The sequence below is a fragment of the Sphaerodactylus townsendi genome, linkage group LG06 (assembly GCF_021028975.2).
Source record: "Sphaerodactylus townsendi isolate TG3544 linkage group LG06, MPM_Stown_v2.3, whole genome shotgun sequence".
Lineage (NCBI taxonomy): Eukaryota > Metazoa > Chordata > Lepidosauria > Squamata > Sphaerodactylidae > Sphaerodactylus > Sphaerodactylus townsendi.
Window position 1 is genome coordinate 86,558,732 of NC_059430.1, and position 22,166 is coordinate 86,580,897.

At 42.5% G+C, this 22,166-nt stretch overlaps 1 long non-coding RNA gene across 6 annotated transcripts in view; it reads left to right on the forward strand.

The window, feature by feature from the left end:
- Window positions 1-16,513, forward strand: part of LOC125434610 — a 37,428-nt gene extending 20,915 nt beyond the window's left edge. For 3 of the 6 annotated variants that reach the window (XR_007244810.1, XR_007244808.1, XR_007244811.1), the window contains one exon: window positions 2,577-2,932. This is a non-coding gene — a long non-coding RNA (uncharacterized LOC125434610). Of the gene's footprint in view, window positions 1-2,576; window positions 2,933-15,777 lie in introns of those variants that run through there. The other 3 variants (XR_007244809.1, XR_007244812.1, XR_007244813.1) reach the window with 3 other exon arrangements.
- The last annotated feature ends 5,653 nt before the right edge of the window (window positions 16,514-22,166 follow it).

The following is a 22,166-nucleotide window of genomic DNA, read 5'->3' on the forward strand; positions in this document are numbered from 1 at the left end:
AAGACTCGCATAGCTCAAAATGTCAAATTTTGTAAGCAGGTCTGGTGTGGTATGATACTGTCTTCAAACCATGTCTCACATGTGTTATGAGCACTTGTTTTGGATTGAGAACATGGCATGCTGTTGTGGTCTGTCGTCCTGTGCAACCACTCCTGTGTGGGCCTAATATCTATAAGATGAAAGATCATCTGGAGCCCACTTGGTCTTCAGACTGCTGCAGACTCCTTATCCTGGGCCTTTGCTGCTGATAAAAAAATAAGAATGGCCATTTGCTTTATGTGTGCCTCTCCTTTTCCCCTGTTATCAACATTAGACATTGTAAGCTCTTTGGAACAGAAAGCACAAGAAAAGCCTTCTTGAATCAGACCACATCATCCCAGCTAGAGATTCCAGGAAACACAGGGTGCTTTCACACGTGCCAAATAATACTTTCAATGCACTTTGCAGCTGGATTTTACTGTCTAAAATGGCAAAATCGACTTGCTATCAATCATTGCAGTGCATTGTTTGGCCTGTGTGAAAACGCCCAGTCTTGATTTAAGTATCACCTCTGCTAAAAAATACCTACAATGTCCCTCTGAACTACATTTTGATAATAATAATAAAATAATGTAGGGCCAATTAAACCCCTTGAAACAAACTAGCATTATCTTACAAAATTGCAAAGTTCTTTTCAGACCAGCAATCCTTGCTTGTTGTGATCAAGTCTGTAGGAAAGTCCCACTGAACTTCATTTTGTTAATATTGGTAAGTATTTGGTGTATTTTGTTTTATTTAGGAGATTAAACTGAAGCAGGCTTATGCATTACTAAGTTAGGGATTTGGCTGGGATGGTCATTCCAGTAAATGGTTATGTCTCCTTCAAGAGATGAAGAAAAGCACACGTTTCACAACTGAGGTATGAAGTACAACAATTTAAAAACTATTGAAATGGGAAGTGTTAAGGAAATTTGTTTAGTTGTTACCTATGCCTAAGCAAACAAATATGATCTAAAGGAATGCAACAGACTCCCTGCTTCAAATATGTCTTCTGAAAAAAAGATTTGAATAAATCTGCATTTTAAAAAGTTGCTTTACTGTAGTCTTTCAGCCCCCTATTTACATATCCTTGGTAAGAAAGCAGAGATTTAACTGGCGTTAAAATGGCTCAGGTTCCATGACTTAACTTGCCTCTTTAACAGAAAGGAAACAATTTCAAAGGATGACTCATATGTGGTTCAAAGAGAATATAGTACTGTAAATTATTCAAATTGTTTCCTTTTTCTGCCTATTCCAACTTCACCATCAAACCACGTCTAATGAAATAGTACTTAACCATACTGTAGCTAACTCCTCCATTTTCAAATTGCCTTTAATTTCCTTAACTGATAACACATTGGAAGTAGCTTACTATTTTAGCATCTATGGAGCTGATATTTGCAAATTTTTGTCTTCGTTAAAGAACTTCAGTTCATGTGTTTACTCAGAGAGCCATAGGATTGCAACACTGATTTTACTTTCAAACATTTTCTAAATATGACTGTCTTAAAATAAGGACAATATTTTGTGACATAATTTTAAAATGTTGAAAGTTCCTTTGAATAATTTCCAAGTATATAATCTTGACTTTTAATGGTAGTCTTCCTTGTTGCAACCCATCTAACTAGATCTGTGTTACACCTGAAATTTGTGCTGCTTTGTTGTGTATTGGAATTCTGTTTTCCTTAGTATCTTAATAGCATAGATATCCAGCAGGCCTGTACTGTAAAAAATGCTACATGTTATGCAAATGTGCATAGTCAATAGCAAGCCTGGGGGGAATGAATGGCAACTTGATTGTAGTTCTAACAACTGGAATTGCTGGTTGTCTTTCTCACCCTGCTTTAAAGTTTCACAAGATAACTCTGTATTTTAAGGATATTTACAGCCATGAAGCGTAAGATTTTAATATATTTTTGTAAAATGAAGATTAAAAGTTTCACAATGCTGACTGTCGTGCTAGGCTTGTTGAGTGAGAAGGATTGGTTGAAAAACTCTATCCCAACTCTATCCATATTAGACTTTTTAAAAGTTAATGGTGTGGTTAATAAAAGGTCTGTCTTCATGTGTGGAAATCCATAAAGTCATTCTTCATCAAAATGTCACCAGAGTATTAACACATATTTTAGATGAGAGAAATAGAATAGATTTGTGGAATTTTGGCCAATAGTCCTTGCACATTGGTTCATATAGGCAAGCAAACTAATTAGCGCTTGGAGAAATACCACACTGGTGTATTTGACAAAGGCAGCTTTCTGTAGGGCTTAAAAGTATTGAAGTAGGATTAGAGATAACCAAGTTGAAATCCCATTTTTTTTTCATGGAAGCTCACTGACTGGGCCAGTCACACCAAATGCAACTTATCTCACAGTGTTGGTTAATAGGGAGAATGTTATAAGCCACTTTGAATCCCCATTTGGAGGAGGGGGTGTGGGACATACATGAAATAAAGAACTATGACTGGGGCTGTACTCAGGCACAACCTACTGAAAATAGTTGGTGTTGTGCATGTTTGTTTATAAGCTATATCTATATATCTGCCATATCTGATCTCTTAGCAGGGTGAGAGATTGCACGGAGAAAACAAGCAGCAGGTTGCCTTGATTGTATGAACCAATTGCAAGACACATGAATGAAAGAAGTCCATATCTTCTATGATGAATCTACAATTAAGTTAAAGAAGTCATGTGAGTGCTTAATCTGATTATAGGGCATGTGTAGAATAGGCTCTTCCCTTGCAGGGTGTGTACAGAACAAAGCTTGGAGTCTCCAGTATTGGTCACCCGTGCTGGCTTGTAGAAATGTTCCCTAGCATAGAGAAGAGGAGTTTGGATTTATATCCCATCCTTTCTCTCCTGTAGGAGACTCAAAGGGGCTTACAATCTCCTTTCCCTTCCCCCCTCACAACAAACACCCTGTGAGGTGGGTGGGGCTGAGAGAGCTCTGAAAAGCTGTGACTAGCCCAAGGTCACCCAGCTGGTGTGTGTTGGCATGCACAGGCTAATCTGAGTTCCCCAGATAAGCCTCCACAGCTCAAGCGGCAGAATGGAAATCAAACTGGTTCCTCCAGATTGAATGCATCTGCTGTTAACCACTATGCCACTTGAGGATGACAGTTTTGTCTCAGCTCAGGTGGGGGTGTGTGTTAATACTTTTGTGCCCCTAAATTACATGCCTGATATGCTTCCAACCTGATGTCTTTCCTATCCACATCAAGGTAACGTCACCTCTGTCCCATGTGTACAACTTCCTTACAAAATAAATATAAAATGCTTTGAAAATAAAGTAGGCTGAAAGTGTATATTTATAACTATGCTATTTTTAATATTGAAATTCACATACAGTACCATGTCTAACAGTTCTCAATGTGTGCCATGAACTACACAAAATAATTTTCTCCGATTTGTAATGTCAGTTGAACTTTATATCACTCTTCAGTTTACCTGTTGAGCTAGCTAGCTCAGTGGTTTAGTACTGTTGAGTGTACTATAAATATTGGCTATGGATCATTTTAAAAATCTTTTTGTTTCCTGGAACAATAATGTTCATGGGTTCTGGACTGAGAATAAATATTTCTTCCACATCAGGGTGATTTTCCATGGTAGTCTTGACTACAGGTATGATTCTGTGTGAGATCACTCTTGTAATGAGGATTCTGGACAACTTTGGGTAATCCATTTCTCTCCATTTTTAGTGGTGATTTTCCTTTTGTGCATAGTGAAGGTCCCCCCCCCCCCCCCGCTGTGTTGTCATGTGATCCTCAAGAGTCTCTGCCCACCTTTTTATTTTTTTAAAGAATGGGTAATGCAGCACCGCATAGAAATGAGAAATTGCACAATACTGTTAAAATACTTTAAAAAACATATATTTGCACATATTTCTCCTTCCTTTACCTTGAGCTGTGGGTGATGATCTTATATTTTTGAGTAATGCTGGGTAGGAATAGCAATATCTTTAAAAGCAGACAATTCTATTATGCAATTGTTGCCAGGGATTGGTCCTTTACCATAACCCACACATGAAGAAAGTCACTAGCACTTTGATGAAGTCATTCAATTATGTTGTTTTCCCCTTCAGACAAAAGAAACTGCATATGCATCCTTCCCATGAAATAACAGGTTTTTTTTACAGATTTAAAATAAAGCAGATTTTTGTGAATGGAAAAAAGAGGCTGATAACACTGCACAAATCCACACCAGTCAAGTGCTTGAAACATGGGAAATCCTTGGTGTAAAACCAGCCTGTTCTTTGCACACATTTATTCGCATGCACACACCTTTGCATAAATGGAGGTTGATGCTCATGTCTGGGTTAGCAAACTTTTTAACATGTTTGTTTGAGACTTGTTTTTTCTTAAATGAACTACCCGATCAAACTGAGGTCAGAACAACATTGACACCTCTTTTTGAAAAAAATATGCCATACAATGACTGAAGCAAAGTAATTATTGCATTAGCACTGTCATTCAACAATACATTCACCATGAGAGAAAACTGGTAAAGAGAAAAACGTAGGCAGTAGCTCTAAGGACAGACCTGCTCAATTAGTAGATCTTTTGTTTTTAGTACTATTAATGTATTTTCTGTTCCTTGAGCATGCTGTTTATGCAGGCTTTGAAAAGAAAAGCCAGTTTTCCACTCTACGTAGGAAATGCACAACTTTAAGGCTATTCTTCTCATTAGATTGTTCCTATGAGTTTTATTCTCAGTGAAAAGTCTTCAAAAGGAGGATGAGCAGTTAGGCGCACCAACATGCCTCTGGAGATCCAGAATGCAGACATTGATGGTCAACATCAGGTGAACTGAATGTGCAGGGTAGCAGTGTTGAGTTAGATAGGCAGAGTCTGGATCCATGAAAACCACTTTCATTCCATATGCTTGTTATTGTTGTATTACCTGTATGCAAACTCTATACAACAACGCCAGCAAAGAATGTGTGAAGGAAATAAATATAAGAATTAAGTCATTTCTGTTTACACACAAGAACAAGTCTGTATGAATGCACCCCAGCAGTCTTCACCAGGATCTTTCTGCCAGTATACACAAACCTGGCACCCCAGGATACTCCTTTTCAGACATTTGTACTGTGGATTTTTTCAGACCGTTGTACAATACTAATAGATTTTGGCAGGTGGATTCTGTCTTCTGGGTTGGCCCTGATTAGTTTTTGGATGGGAGACCACTAGGGAAGCCTAGGGTTGCAATACAGAGGCAGGCAATGGCCAATCACCTCTGATCATCCCTAACCTTGAAACTCCTATGGGGGTTAGAATAAATTGATAGTACTTTGCAACACCAATTCTGCTTGTATAATTCTGTTCTGCAATATCACAAGGTGAAGTTTGTATTTGTAACATTTGGGCTCCCTTCTTGCCAAAACTCCACCTTCCATTAAAGACTCCTGTTGTTCACTTCACCAGTGGCCAGTTTGCTTTATAGAATGGTGCCCTCAAGGAAGTGCTAGAATATCTGCCTTTGCATTTTCCACATGGTCTTTCGGAAAAATCAAATTAAGAAGCCAAAAATGTAAAACAGAACAATAGGTGTTCTGTCAGCTGCTACTGTGGTCAGGAAGTGAGCTTATGTAATCAGTCTGAAAGCTTCTTCTTAATGAAGACACACACACACACACGCACACACACAAAAGTTTGGTGTGGTAGGGACTTGGCTTTGCTCCAGAGCAACAAGAAATGAAGAACAGACAATGGGTCTTGAGAGGAAAAAGGCCACCCATGTGACATCCTTTCTGATTGAGAGACAGGTCTGGCAACGGTTGGTGTGAACTGAATTTTTTTTTCAGGAGGGCTACATCAGTGTCCCTTAAAGTACTGGGTATTCAGGATGCCAGTTGCAGCCAGTAATATACAGACATAGAGTGCAAGTGGGAAAGACTGTAGCTTAGTGGCAGCGTTTTTGCTTTGCATGCAAAAGGCCCAAAGGTGCTATACAGGCCCAAAGGTGCTCTGACAGCTTCTGGGGGAATGATCTGTGATCACAGGGCTGAGTTACCCTGCCTCTTGAGGGCTTGGAGTGTATGAAACTGGACTGATGTTTCCCTGTGGTATTCTTCAGGCAGCACTGTATACTATAGAGTCAAAGAGTCTGGAACAAAACAAAAATGAAAGGTGCAGAATTTCATTGGAGGGTATCTTTTACATGACAGCATATAGATGATGAAATCAGGATATACTTCAGACTGATGTGTACATCATTGTGGTGACTCCACTTGAATTGGAGGAGGACAAGAAACCAAAGTTACCACAGAAAGCCAACACATACTATTTCAGGCAGTTTGCCAATTGCTAGTATCTGCTCCGGTCATAATCCTGGATAGCTTGGCTTTTAATTAAAAGTAAATTCACAGAAAAATCTTGAAGAAAAAAATTATGATTTTGTGTGAGGTCCACAATTTGTTTGATACATTTTGGAGATCAATGTGGTTTTTCTCTGATATATTCTTAGAGATCTTCATTTCTAAAATCCCAGCAAATTTCTAAAATCCCAGCAAATTTTCCAATCTGATTCCTCCCCAAGTGACTTACTTACTTACTTACTTACTTACTTACTTACTTACTTACTTACTTATTTATTTATTTATGGGATTTCTATACCGCCCAATCCCCAAAGGGCTCTTCACCCACCCTCTGCTCCTACCTACTGAGGCACCATGAGAATGCCCCAACAACTATGTGGGTAGATGGTGGATGAAACCACTGGGATAGTAGTTGGTGAATCTCACATGCATCCTCCAACTTAAGCTAATAGTAAAGAATTCCAAAAAGTTTTCAGTTTTCCAAACTCTGGCCCCTTCCGCACACGCAAAATAATGAGTTTACAAACCACTTTCACAACTGTTTGCAAGTGAATTTTGCCATTCCGCACAGCTTCAAAGAGCACTGAAAGCAGTTTGAAAGTGCATTATTCTGCATGTGCGGAATGAGCCTCTGCGTATAGTTGGCTCCTCTACTCCTTGTTCATGCACACACTCAGCAGTGGCGTAGGAGGTTAAGAGCTCATGTATCTAATCTGGAGGAACCAGGTTTGATTCCCAGCTCTGCTGCCTGAGCTGTGGAGGCTTATCTGGGGAATTCAGATTAGCCTGTACACTCCCACACACGCCAGCTGGGTGGCCTTGGGCTAGTCACAGCTTCTCAGAGCTCTCTCAGCCCCACCTACCTCACAGGGTGTTTGTTGTGAGGGGGGAAGGGCAAGGAGATTGTAAGCCCCTTTGAGTCTCCTGCAGGAGAGAAAGGGGGATATAAATCCAAACTCTTCTTCTTCTTCTAATGTCATCAGCTCAGGCTAGCCTGATCTTGTCAGATTCCAGAAATGAAACAGTCAGTCCTGGTTAGTATTTGGATGGCAGACTACCAAGGAATACCAGGGTTGTTATACAGAGAAAGACAATGCAAACCACATCTGAACATCCCTTGCCTTGAAAACTCTACTGGGTTGCCATAAGTCAGCTGTGACTTGATGGCCCTTTACATGCATGGTATCATTGGCATAGAATGAAAAGGAAACAGCAGTGCCCTTGTATTCCCAATGTGTACCATGGGGGTAATTGCCAGTTTCATTGGGCTGCTGGCAGCAAGGCAAGTCCTTCCATACAGGCAAACTGATGAATCACCAAATCAAATAGAAAACAGAGGGCCATGTGTGTCAGGAGGATGTTATCTAGGAGATTGTGATGCATTCCCAATTCTATGTAACCGCCTAAGATAAACAAATCAGTGCTGCTCTAGAGATATATGTAACTACTGCCATCTGTGCATTCTTTCCTTGATCTTTACTTTATGGCTTCACATGCTTTGTAGACAACTAGGCTTCCTCTGGTACCTCAGTCCCATGAGAAAAGAATTACATCCGTTATCTCGTGGGGCAGGAAGCTAGGTGGCTCTCTCTACTATCTGTTGCTGACCTTGGGGTGCCTCAGCTCCAAATATTGTTTTTCACAAATTCTTGGGGAAATGGAAGGGGTGGGGGTCAGTGGGGAATAAAGAGTACTATGAATGCCAGCATCATCAGAACTCTCTCTGACAAGTGTGGTGCTTCGATACTTCTTCAATAAATGCTACTGATCAATACTTCAGAGTCCGTTTATTGGCTTATGGTTCCGAGACCTAACAATGTGTTACTAATCTTACCCTCTCTCAGACTGACCTGGCCACAGTGATCCATGCAACGGTTACCTCTAGGTTTTGACTATTGTAACTCACTCTACATGGGCCTTCCCTTGTGGTTGATCCAGAAGTTGAAGTTGGTCCAGAATGCAGCAGTGCGACTTCTTACGGGTAGTTCATCATGAGACCATATCTTGTCCGTGCTGCGCCGCCTGTACTGGCTTCCACTAGAGTTCTGGATCGTCTTCATGGTGTTGGTTTTAACCTTCGTGATACTCCACAACCTGGGGCCTTCATACCTTAGGGACCATCTTTCTCCATATGTCCCTATTCGACCTCTGCATTTGACAGAGGGCAATTTGCTGGTGGTCCCGGGCCCCTCCATGATATGATTGGCCTCTATCCTCTATCTATTTAATGCCCTGGTCCCAACCTGGTGGAACACTCTCCCCCCAACCATCCAGGCCCTGCGGGACCTAGAACAGTGCCACTGGGCCTGAAAAATGGAGTTGCTCTGCCGGGCCTTTGGGGAGGTTGGCTGATGAAGGTGCTGTCCCCCGTGCCCCATATTCCACCTTGGGGGCTTGCTTGCATTATGTCGACCGCCCAGTGAGTCCACTATTTATGTCTGTCATCATCTGATTTTGATGGAGGTGGGAGCTGTTTGTTATTTATGTTTAAAATGATTGCTTTTATTATAATTTAATGTGATTCTCTTATTGATTGTACACCACCCAGAGCCCTTTGGGAAAGGGGTAATATATTAAATTTGATATATAAATAAATGCATGTTCCCACATGCTGATTGCAAATTCTGCCCCAAACCTCAGAGTCTCCTCTCATTGGTGGTAGCCATGTAGTCAAGCATGAACCATAACACCCCCAACTAAGGAGTCCATCCCCTTTTAATCCATAATTCAGTAGAAAGTTTTACTGCACATTTGCCAAATTAAAGAATCACCAATGTGAATAGTTCAGTGTCTCAGCAGTTGTTCAAATGGGATGAGAAGGCAGGAGGAATTTACAAGGCCTTTTAACACCAGTACCTTCCACAGTGCCACAATGAACAGAGTGACACCCATCTATGCCCACAGAATTCAATAGGTGTAAATTTTTCTTAGAACTGCAGTGCAAGTGTTTGTATGTTGATATTAGTTTGAGATGCATTTCAGACAATAAAATTCAAAGGTTTTTAGGATGGTTGAAGAATCTGACAGGTTATTGGTTGCTGTTAGCTGAGAAGTTTGGGTCATGACAGTGAAGAAAGATTTGAGGTAAGAGAACTCTCCCAACCTCTGTCATGAGCCTGTTTGAAAGGGAAACGTTGGCATGAAATGGAGGAAATAGAAAGCACTCCAAATCTTCTGGAAAGTTTGTTAGTTTTCTCTGCAGCTGACCTTCACCTGAGAAAGAGAGGTTAAAGACAAGATGTATATTACCCCTTTCCCAAAGGGCTTTGGGCGGTGTACAATCTTTTCAGACAGTCCTGATTTCAGATGAAAAACAAACACACCACTGACAAGACTGCTTTTACAGTATTCTGAGGATGTGTACTACATCACATTACTTTGTGTGTTATAAAATTAGCTATCTAGCCTTTCAAGACACGGAACTAAAATTAAACATTGCATTTGCCGAATTTAGGCAAATAAAACAATGCTGTTTTTCAATGTTGTTTAAAGGAAGTTCATGAGGCTTCCAAACGCCCCCCCCTCCCGCCCCTTCAAAATCCATTTGATTCTGGGGGGGGGGGGGCAGGCGGTAGCATTGTCAGGGTACCCCTGAGACGTGCTCATGGTACCCCAGGGTACCACGGAACCCTAGTTGGGAATCACTGGTCTAATCTATATCGTATTTTGCCAGTCATGAAAGTAATAAGAGTGTAGGACTTGGTACAAATGGGTTTGAATCCCTTGCTCAACCATGGAAGCCTGCCAGGTGATCTTGGACCAGTCTTAGTCTCTCAGTCTAATCTCCCTTCACAAGTTTGTTGCTGTGGGGATTAAGTGGAGGAGGGGGGGAATAATGTGAAAAGCTGCTTTCAGTCCCTGATCAAGGAGAAAAGTGGGATACAAATTTTTAAAATAATAAATACTAACATAACCAATCTAAAAAAATCAAGTGGACTCTTCCCTGGCTTCATGCCTTCCAGACCTTGTGGGAAACCCTGTCTAGTCCTGTTCCAACCCCCACTGGATGAGAAGCAGTCTCTCAGCTGCCTGGAGCATGCCTATCTGGCAAGAAGGAGCTGGGAGGCTTGGGCACTATAACAGAAAACCTAGGCATGGCAGTGATGGGCCCAGAAGCAGTGGTCATAGCACCAGGGAAGAGGAGGGAGGCATCAGTCACCAGGAACAAGGCATATCATCAACTGGCAATGGCTTGTGGAAATGGCACAAGCTAAACAAGGTCTTGCTGAGCCACAGCAGAGCTAGTAGCTACAGAGGTTACAGGGAGCCAGAGAGGGGCTTGGACAACCCAAGGTTAGCAGAGAAGGGTGGCAGCCTCAACAGGGCTGTGCATAGACCAGCTGAAGATGGGGGGCGGGGGCTCTCCTCAAAAACCCACACTGGGAGTTTGGGAAAGAATACTTCCCTTGTTTGATCACATTGGGCTGGATAGAACTGGGGCTGGATTGAGCCCAGGCATGGGTGAGGGGTGTCCCAGAGTCCCATAAAAAGGAGACACTCAGACCAAGTCAGGGTGGAGGGAGGACTGAGATCACTTGTTGATAGAGAGAGAGAGAGAACAGGCAAGTGAAAGAGTGATCCAGTCCTGGGAAAGAAGAGGAACCCAGTGGTGGAAACCTCCCTTTCCTATTCTGAGGGTTGTGGTAGAGTCCGCCCAGCCTCAGGCAGTGAATGATGAAACCAGGCTGGCAAAGGAGGAGCCATGCACTTCTGTACATTATTGCATACAGAAGTGAACTCACCTACATTATATTTAGAGTACTGGTTATTTTTCATGTTTTTTCATGCTATACATTTAGCTGAAAGGGGACACGTTAATACATAATTTTCAAATAGTGAAAAAATAATACAAGATTTAGAAGAAGAAGAAGAAGAAGAAGAAGAAGAAGAAGAAGAAGAGGAGGAGGAGGAGTTTGGATTTATATCCCCCCTTTCTCTCCTACAGGAGACTCAAAGGAGCTTACAATCTCCTTTCCCTTCCCCCCTCACAACAAGCACCCTATGAGGTGGGTGGGGCTGAGAGAGCTCCGAGAAGCTGTGACTAGCCCAAGTCACCCAGCTGGGGTGTGTGGGAGTGTACAGGCTAATCTGAATTCCCCAGGTAAGCCTCCACAGCTCAGGCGGCAGAGCTGGGAATCAAACCCGGTTCCCCCAGATTAGATACACGAGCTCTTAACCTCCTACGCCACTGCTGCTCCCTAGGAAAGAGGCTTGCCAGGACAGTTTTAGTATTCACCTGGGCAAAAGGGGATGGGGTCTCAGAATCACAGCCTTGGAACTCACGCCAGCATAAAACTCAAGAGGCAGTCTTGCCTCATACAAGGCTGCTATCAGAGTCCTGGAGGGAACAAGGGGCAGAAGTGTGAAGCAATTCCCAAGCTGGTCAGCTGCCACCCACCTGCCTGAGACCTGGAGGGGATGAGTGGGCACAGATGCTTCAGGCTCTTTGTTTTTCCTCCTCAAGCTGGGAATGGGTGGGGCCAGCAGGAGGCAGCATCCATACCAAAAACCAGCACAGATGAGCAACTTTGAAAACCAAGAGACTCTCTGGGTATGTCAGACCAGCAGATCTTGCAACTGGGAAGACTGCACAACTTTTTGGAAAAGGGTCCTTTTAATACAAATTAGACTTTCTTTCTTTGAAAGTTCTCTCTGTTCTCATTAGGAAGCTGCTGAGTATTCAGTCAGCTGTTGCACACTCCTGTATGTTAAAGCAGGCTTTATACCCAAGACTTCTGGTTTGTGAGCTACTGTATTTCAGTTATTAACTTACCCAGAAACAGATCTAGTGTGAACCAAATACACACTGTGTAGCTACTTTATACTTCAGATAAGCGTGTACAACATACAGTTGGATACAAGAGCAGATACGAAATGTAGAAGTTCCAAGCGTGCAAAGGTTAAAACAGCATATCCACAATTGAATCTATCATCAGTATGGATCAGACATGTTAGCTGCATGTCAGCATGCATTTGATATGCAATAAATCTATGAAGGCACAGTCTTAGTCCATAGCCAAAGGAAGGGAAAACTCAGACCTGAGGGAGAAGAGTGGTCCTGCATGGCTCCTTGAAATTTAATATCAGATCAGAAAGAATAAGTTCTTGAGGCAGCTACCTTTGTATTTAAAACATTGTTTCCAATAGAAGCATCTGTTCCAATCCACTGCTTCAGAGTTCAGGCCCTTCAATAAAACATTAGTAATGTTTACAAGCCTCTCAGGAAGAGCTTCAGTTAGCCCATCACCTGTCCCAAGATTTAGTGGCTTGTATGGGCACTTCTGTAACCATAGCAATTCAGCATTATTTTGCTTTAGTCTTAATAGAAGACATCCCAGTCCAACCAGCACGTTATGAAATATATGGGATGTCAGAGCAGTTGCAACCAGATTTAGTCTTCAAACAGACAATCAGAAGTGTTTGTTTTCTAATGAAAGTTTGCCTACTTTAATCTAGGTGCACTCAAATGAACCAAGGCAAATTGGACTTCCAAGGATCGATTTCCATTTTACTTTGCTTATATCAAAGCAGACAATATGTGGAAAATACATGTACACCTTGCCAAGGGGGAAAGTGTGCTATTATATAGAATTAGATTATGCTTTCTGAAAAAGTTTGGATGTAGCAGACAGTAAAAACAAACAACTGTCCTAACCATGTTTTATTTAACAGAGGACACACAGAGCTAAATTTACACAGGGTCTCTTCCTTTTGATGGAGAATGTTTTTTTTCAACGCAGTCCAGAAAAACAAAGAAACAGCTCCCAGCTCTGGAGAAGTAAATGTATTTATTTTCAGAAATGAGACTGCCCACTCATTGGTTTGACACAAATCTGAAGTTTGTGGAACTCAACATGCAAACTGCAAGGCTATTCTGTTAATCAGTAAAATGGCCCTCTTTGAACTAGAGTTGACTATTTCTCATCTGTAAACATGGCAATTGGAATAAGTCAGATCAGGAACCCATTAGAGGACTACCACAGGACTTAATAAAGCTGGATTCACTACAAGCGTCTTTGCAGTTTCTAGCACTACATTTTCAAGCCAAACTTGTGATCTTGTCTAGGAATCCTCTATTTTAAAAAGATCCCTAAGTCACAGAATTATGTGCATTTCTTTATTTTGGACATACCTATTAAAGTAAAGTCCATATAAGAAACTCATGTTCAGAGAAGACCACCTGTACAGCATCAAGAATGTATCTAATCCAGTATCTTGTAGGCAACTGTAGCCAGCCACAAGCTGGCCTTCCCCTCTCTATCCCTCTTGTTTTCGCCATGCAATTTTATAAATGTCCATCTTTTTTTTAAAAAAAAACTAGCTTGTCCCATGCTTTAGCATTTTCTCCTAAGAAATATGCTCAAATTCCTTAACTATTACAGTTGTGTTTCTTCTTCCCAGCTCTGATAGCCTTGCTGAGATGAGGCTGAGAACTGTACACAGTACAGTATGTATGGTAGTAGTCCCCAAACTTTTTGAGTCTATGGGCACATTTGGAATTTTGAGAGAGGGTAACAAGCACCACACCAAAATGGCTGCCACAGGAGGAAAACTGAATGGAATTCTTCCCAGGTGATAGGAGTAGGTAGGTAAGAAAGCCTGAAGGGATCATGGAACCACACCCTGACTTTAAAAAGCCCAGGTAGCTACCAGCTCTGATTCACGTGGAAAACCCTTTCATTTGAGCTAGGACAGCAAATAACAAGCCCCGCCTTGCAATGGCTCCACCTACTTTCTGGGAAAAAAACCCCAGTGTGCACCAAGGGAAGTACTGGTGGATTCTATGGCACCCAAGGGCAGCACATTGAGGAACTCTAGTACATGGGCACACCACCACCATGTGCTTCCACACATGGATGGCAGGATACTGACCAATCTTTTCTAACTTTTCTTTGGCCCCTTCCGCACACGCAAAATAATGTGTTTTCAAACCACTTGCACAACTGTTTGCGAGTGGATTTTGCTATTCCGCACAGCTTCAAAGAACACTGAAAGCAGTTTGAAAGTGCATTATTCTGCATGTGCAGAATACACTGTACTTTACACACACTGTAAAGTGTCTGCAAGTATCAGAAATCTGACCTGTTCTGTAGTTAAGTTTCTTAAGAGCACCAGTTTTTTTAAATCAACAATTTAACCTCAACCAATATTATTAGTCTCACCCCTACTTTTCATCTTAGAAAAACAATTTTCATATAAACTGCTTCTTTTTACCTTTCTCTGGGTTTAAACAGACCCCACAGAGTGAACCTCTTATACATGCAAGTCTAAGCCAGCCACATCAAATTACATCAATTTAAGATTTTATACAAAAAGCATTTTCCTAGCCAGCTTCTTTGCCTTTTGTGGTCAGATTTTAGCTGACTGAATATCCAAAAACATCCTCATCCAACCTGTCTGAGGAACCAAAGAGGCTATGTGATGACACTCCTAGTCCAACAAGGAGTTGGATAGAATAGAGATGCTTGTGGATATTGTGAGAAATTTCTGCCTGATTGCAGATCTTGCAAATGGTGTAACTACACCAATGAGACACCAAGGACCTGACCATTTTTGGGCAAGGAAAAATTGCTAGAAATCAAGGGATTTGGTCACATTCAACCTGTGTACTTTGGAAAAGAAGATAAATTTAATTAAGTTTTTGGCTGCAAGTTGTTTCCAAGCAAGTTTGATTACCAAGAAAACTCCCAAACTCCTTAAACCTTCCCAGCTGGATCTGACTCATGCCGCTTCAAATGTAATGCAGTGTTTACTCTGGCATACAGCACAAAGACAGCTGGGACAGGCTGGAATTTCCAAGGAAAGCAGAGGCTCTGCTAGGGGAAAAGACTTCTGCTTCTCTTATTGGAAGGAAGAATGGCTGCAGATGAGCTTGGGGGAAGGGGAGGGAATGCTCAGCAAACACAAGAAACGGGTATGACAGTAGTCTGAGTCCACACTGTACATTTACCATCTTTGTAGGCTCATTATATTGATTTTCAAAACAAACCAGATCTGGAAGAACTCAAAACTACTCCTCAGTGAAGCCAGCAGAGTCCATGGCCTCCCATTTGGTTGCTAAGGAGCAACAGCCACTGCCACTGAGCAGATCATTGGTGCCCTTCAAAAAGTACGTTTTTCATAGGGTTTTAGTAAAAATGAAATGGTGTTGCCTCGCTGGCTTCTTGGCAAAAAGGCAGAATACAGATACGATGATAAAATTAGTAGAGAAACAGTCAGACCCCCTCCCCTCTCAAAAATTCCTTTTCAAGGTAATTAGTGTTTACTGCTGGAAAATTTCACTTCGTCTAAATGCACAAGGGAAAGGGGGGAGGGAGAGAGGATGAACTGCACTGGAACAAATTACATCTTCCAGAGGCATTGCATTAAAAGCACATAGCAGTGCCCTAGCAATACCATGAGGATCATGGCTAGCCCCACCCATCTTACTGTGCTATGTTTTTACAGGTGAGGGGAATGCTAGCTTCACTCAACAACCAGAGACTGATGGATTCCTCAAACTGAACTGGGAACCAGAGGTATTTGCAGCACCGAAGAAGTCTGGGAATGTCTTTTGCCAGTTGAACCAGCCTGAGTTTTTCTTCCTCCTCTGTAGTTAAAACTTGTGGACAAGTTTTGTGGGTGTGGTCAAGGCTTTTTCAGCTCCCTGAAAAGGATCCACTTTTGGAATTTCACTGTAAATTTCTAAATTGTTGTTTAAGTTACATGGGTTGTGTTTTTTTGTATGCATATCTTGTTAGAATCTGAGTTGGAGAGAAACAAACAAATCAGGCAGACAGGTAGTCATGGCATCTCTATGGTTGTGCCCACCCTCCAAATCCAACCTTCCCATGACCCTTGAAGCCGTCTCTTACTGATGGTAACCAGACAAACAGGCATGGACACTGGAGCCTGCAGTTAAGGAATTACACATCTCATGTTTGTGATTGTTTTCAAACAACACCACAGCAGACATCTTTTTGGTGCACCACTAATTTCAGCTGTCACTTATGTGCAGAGGTACATCTACCCATATCAAGAATGTAAATTCAAAAAATTTAAGGACAGACCATTAAAGCCTATCAGACAAAAAACAAACAAATATTTAAATAAAGTATTTATTTAGAAGAAGAGTGTGGATTTACATCCTACCTTTCTCTCCTGTAAGGAGACTCAAGGCAGCTTAAAAACTCTTTCCCCTTCTTTTCCCTACAACAGACACTTTGTGGATAGTTGGGGCTGAGAGAGTTCTGAGAGAACTGTTACTAGCTCCAGGTCACCCAGCAGGAATGTAGGAGTGGGGAAACAAATCTAGTTCACCAGATAAGACTCCACCACTGATATCTGATTCCCATCTCCGCCACTCATGTGGAGGACTGGAGAATCAAATCATTACACCATACTGGCTCTTAAATAAATAAAGTTACTTCAGTTGGAAACATGGGAAAAACAGAAAAGAACTTCATATGATTGTCAGATTTCTGTGTGACTGACTCTTGGGGTAAGGGGGGTTAACAGCCATTATTCAACCTTCCTGGACTTACAGTGTGATGTTGGTCTGGGACACCTTCCTTAGCCATTACAGGTAAATTGCTTAGCATAGCTATGCAATCCTGTCACCACCAATTATGGCTGTTGTGAAAGATCATTCAACCTTTTGTATAGAATTGTTAGAGATTATGGTCTGAATCAAAACCTTGTGCACTTTTATGTAGGCATGGGGTGGGGTGGGAAATTATTTCCTTAGATTCTCTTCCCCCATCACAGACTGCCATAGTCATGGTTGTCAGGATTTGTAAAATGGCTGACAGGCAAACAAGATGGCTGAGTTATTTTCAGCTTCTCAGTCTATCAGAAAACATCATAACGTTAAGGGTTATGTAAAGTTCAAGTGACAGTTAGGCTTCAGTAAAAAGTAACAAGCGTAGAACTTTGAAGGGATTGGTGGAAAGTTATGGACCAATCGGGGGCTTGTTGGTGAGGCAGGATAATGTATTCAGTGTATGAGACTGAGCCTAAGCTGGAGTTGGGAACCTTTATATGTAACCTCCCACTCTGCATATTCTTCTGTAATGAGCGGTCTGTAAAGAAAGCTGTGTGCTGTATTTAGATTAGAAGTGTTCTGTATAGGTATAATAGTTTATATTTGTAGTCTTGTATATCTTGCAACGTATTAAGTAAAGGCCTTCCTATGGAAAGAAGAACATGTTTGAAGAGTGTTTATTTCCATGAGTGAAGAAGGTTCCTGTTGTGTGCAAGAAGACTACACCACTCTCTTCCTTGCTGTAGTAATGCACTGCTGATCCAGCAGCACCGTGGTAGAACGTTGGGACGCCAACGGACCTACGGCCTTGCTGGTCGCACCGCACCCCCACTCCTCATCCCCCCATGAGTCACGGGTCATGAACTGCCTGGCTCAATCACCGGGCGCAGGGACAATGGTCTTGCCCCCAGGTGAGGATTAGGCTCAGACGCTTACGCTCCTCTCCGGGCATCGAAGCCAGATGAGAGACTGCCATGCATCACATGATGATCTCCCCGACCTCCTCGGCCTCCCCGAGCTCCCCCCCCCGGTCCTCCCTCCCACACGCCCCCAATAGGGATAACAATAAAAGGTGCCAGGAACTGGCAGACGGGAGACTCGGCTTAGAACACTGACCTCCGGGTCTCCCCGCTTTCGCTTGGCTGCATCTCCACCAGATGTTAAGTCTTCCGCTGCCTTCGCCTGCTCTTACTGCTGACCGCGTGGGTCGGTAATTACAAGTTTCCATGAGTTCTACCATTGCGTTAAATTACCTCTGCCGACAATGGTACCATTCCAGGGCACCATTTCAAGGAAGAATGGGTTGCAGCAGGAGAGAACAGACAAGAAACTTTTATTCCATTCACCACCTTGGAATATGGTACTTCACATTTCATAAACTTTTACTCCACTGTTTATGTCTCTCAGTCTCTCTTGTATGTTTTTGTTGAAGGAGAATCCATTTTTGTGCATCAGGCCCACAAAAGCTTAAGCAACAGATTACTGGAAACAAGTGGTGGAAATTGTATCAGTCATACTGGACAGACAGATTTTTCAATGCACATGGTAAAAACTACACCACTCACAAACTGGATACTCAGAATGAATCTCTAAATGCATCTCAGAGTAAATACTGGTTTCTCAGATACTCAGGTCTGAAAATATGGGAGTATTTGGTTGAAGTAGGGTCGAAGTTGAAAGAATCACCTCATTTTCTATATTTGGAAAACCAGCTTTACCTCCTCCCCTGCATGCACAGATGCTAGGGATATCAGCCTCCAGGTGGGACCTGGGATCCCTGGAATTACAGCTCATATCAAGACTACAGACATCAGTACTCCCAAAGAAAATAGATGCTTTGGAGGATGGACTCTGTGGCATTGTACCTCATTGAGGTCTCTGTCCTCCGCAGGCTCCATCCCCAAATCTCCAGTAGATTTCCAGACAGTGGCCAGGGGGAAGTGGGAACCCTAAAAGCTCACAAAACAAAACAAAAAGGCTAAAGGCAGAAATATTCCAATTTCCTCCATTTCTTTTTCTGTAAAACAGGTCCATTCCACACGACACAAATAAAATTTCTTGAGGCTGGAATATAAAATGTTTCCTGCAGGATTTCCACACAGCTTTTTGCTCAAAAACATTTGGAAAATGTTTTATTTTTCCTAAAACCACTTTGTTTAAAAAATGCGGAACTAGTGACTTTCCCCTCTGAAATGTTTTCAAAATGTTCCCTGTTCACTGTGCAGAGTGCAGGAAACATTTTATTTTCCCTGCCCAGTTTAGAAGATTTGAAGACACCGCACTGAAAAAGAAAAAGGAAAAATGACACGTGCGTGGAATAGGAAGGCAAAACTAACTTTATTCATGTACTTTGCACATTGAAATGGTGGGTGGCTTTGCTGCAAGCAAAAAAAAAACTCAATGAGAAACAGCAAATGGTGGACAGTATGGAAGATCTCAAGTGGCAAAAAATGATGGGTGGGACAGGACAGTAGGAAAAAGAACTGTTTTGAATAGCAACACTTTAATGTTCCATACTATGTGGACAAAAAAAGCCAAAATGGTTCTTTTTAAATTGTTTGCAGAACATGGTCTGTGAGGAAAAAGCCATTCAACATAGCCTCAATACATTGCCAAAGATAGAAATATTCCTCCATTTCTTTTTCTTTAAAACAGGTCCAAGATACCAAAATAAACAACTTCCAGTGAAGGGTTACCAACCTCCATGTCAGGAGCTTCGCTGAGGAATACCAGAGGTGGAGCTTGAGGGTGGGGGGAGTCAAAAGTATAAAGCTGGAATGGGTGAGCTCACAGTCCCAGTTTGATCCTGGCCTCAGCAAGCTGGACCCAGGCCACCTGAAGCAGCAACACATTCCCCATGGAGTTTGGGAGTGGGGTGAACCTGGCTAGCCCTGCTCCCAGCACTATGTGGAGCTTGGAGGTGGGGCTAGCCATACTGGTTACGTTCAATTGCACCACTTCCTTGAACTCTGCGGGGAGTTTGGGGAAGGGGTGCACTTGTGGGCTCTCTCTCTCTGTGTGTGTGTGTGTGTGTGTGTGTGTGCATGCAATGTGCCCCACATGACCATAAGCTCATCTACTGGTAGTTCGTCTCCCTTTGTCACCAGAAGCAACAGAGGAGCATATGGCTGTTATCAGCACTAGAAACTAGTGTGGAATATTGGTTAGAGTGTTGGGCAAGTATCTGGGAGATCCAAGTTCAGATCCCCACTCTGCCATGGAGGCTTGCTGGACCAGTTACTCACTCATGGCCAACAGGGTTGTTATGAAGATTAAGTGGAAAAGGAGATTGGCAGGGTATAAATGAAGCAAATTTAAAAAAATATTGACTAGAACTGAGCTGCTCCTGAAGTACCCCCTCCCGAAAACTATTCATCTTGACTTGACTCTGGGCCATTTAAGCCCCCAGTGTGATTCCCCCTTCTCCCAATAGTAAAACTCAGTTTTGTACCACATACAAAGTAGCATTGCAGCCTATGTGCCCATTGGCAACAGTTGTAAGTTATCATCCAGAAAGAAAAAAAAGGCATCTAGTAAAATCCCCTGACCAAGTGCTACACCACTACTTTTCACCTATGTAAGCATTACATTTCTACCAGGGTCCCCACCAAGACATGAGGACAGGGGTGGCTGTTTACTTCCTGAGTTGCTGGGGTGTGATGTTCAACTCTCTTCCACACCAAGAGATAAAACTCTTATAAATGAGTGCCTTTGAGTGCATATGTACAGTGGTATGATTTCATCACTGAGGGAAATCCTGGTTATTTACATACCCATGGATGGAGGAGAAGGGAGTTTACATCAAGGGATACTATAGGGTAATGATTTGAAAGCAGAGCTGAGCTCTAGGCCCACTAGTTTAGACATTAAGCTGTATTGTATGGCTTACATTCCTGAAATATACCTTTCTTGGGCAAAGACATAAGCCCTAGCAACCCCCCATCAAGATAAATAAAACATCAAACACTTTTTTAGAAGCCCGGGGGACACTCCATTCTGTGTGCTGAGTTTCCTCAGAAAGCTAATTTAACCACCCCAAAACTAAACCACTCATTTCCAGGACACAGAAAGATTTAATTTATTCCAGTCCTTTGATAAAAAGGACAGTGTAATTAAAGCCAGAATTCACCAGACTTCGGAGAACCTTCTTTCAGGGGCATTGCTCCATCTGAGAAATGTGAACTAATAACTTCTAAGCACACAGAGAGTGACTTTCACCACTGAGCAATCACAACCAGCCTCCATATACCTGGGCTTAGAGATAATATCCTCTGGATTGGGGGCCCAGGTCTGTGTGATATGTAGCCAAAGTCAAAACCCTACACATTTAATTTTAGAAAATCCTTGACAAGAAGTCCCACCAACAGAGCCACACATACACAAGACAGCCACAGCCATGGCTAATCCCACCCATAAAGGAAAAAGTTGCACTGCCTGCAGCTCGCACACGCATTTGTTGAAAAATCAAGGCAAGACCATCCTTTCTACTCCAATTGCAGGTGAATGAAAACTGGTATCATCATCACCTGAGAAATACATTTCAATAATATATCTTGATTGAGCCAGAGAAATACTCATGATGGTCCCTTCCGTACACGCAGAATAATGCACTTTCAATCCACTTTCACAATTGTTTGTAAGTGGATTTTGCTATTCTGCACAGCTGCAAAGTGGATTGAAAGTGCATTATTCTGCATGTGCGGAAGGGGTCGTAGTTAGGGAAAAAACAGTTCGATTTCTCTTCTCCATGTGAGAGTGTTGTGTGAGAGTGACAATTGGCCTACTCAGGAGGAAGCAGGGTCCAAAAACATAGCCAGGCTGAGGCAAAGCCTAATAACTCAGGTGCAGGGAGTGTGAATGAGTGAATGGAAGATTACTTGGAGAATCAAGTAAACAGTAAAGGAAAAATGTATCCCCCCCCCCCCCAATCTTTGTTTAGGGGAAGGGAGTTCTGGTGCATAGAAATGCTGCCCCTAACTATAAACACCCTTGATTAACCAGACCAAGCCCTCTAGTCTCGCATTCTGATTCCAGCTCTGGGAGGACAGAAAAGAACCCCTCGACTTTTAGACAGATTACAGTTCTATCCAGAGGCCTGGATGGGCAGGGAAGATGCTGATGCCGTATTACCCTGCTGCCTCCAGAGGGCTTTTTGTCGGTACACAGAGGCAAGAAAGGAAAGCCCCCCCCCCCCCCCGCCCCGGAAGCCCTCCTTAAGGTTCTATGGACTTAGGTCAGAGTCCCAGGCTATGGCACATCCATGGCACTAATGTCAGTTCCACCTCCCCGCCCCCGCCATGCCTCTGGAATACCC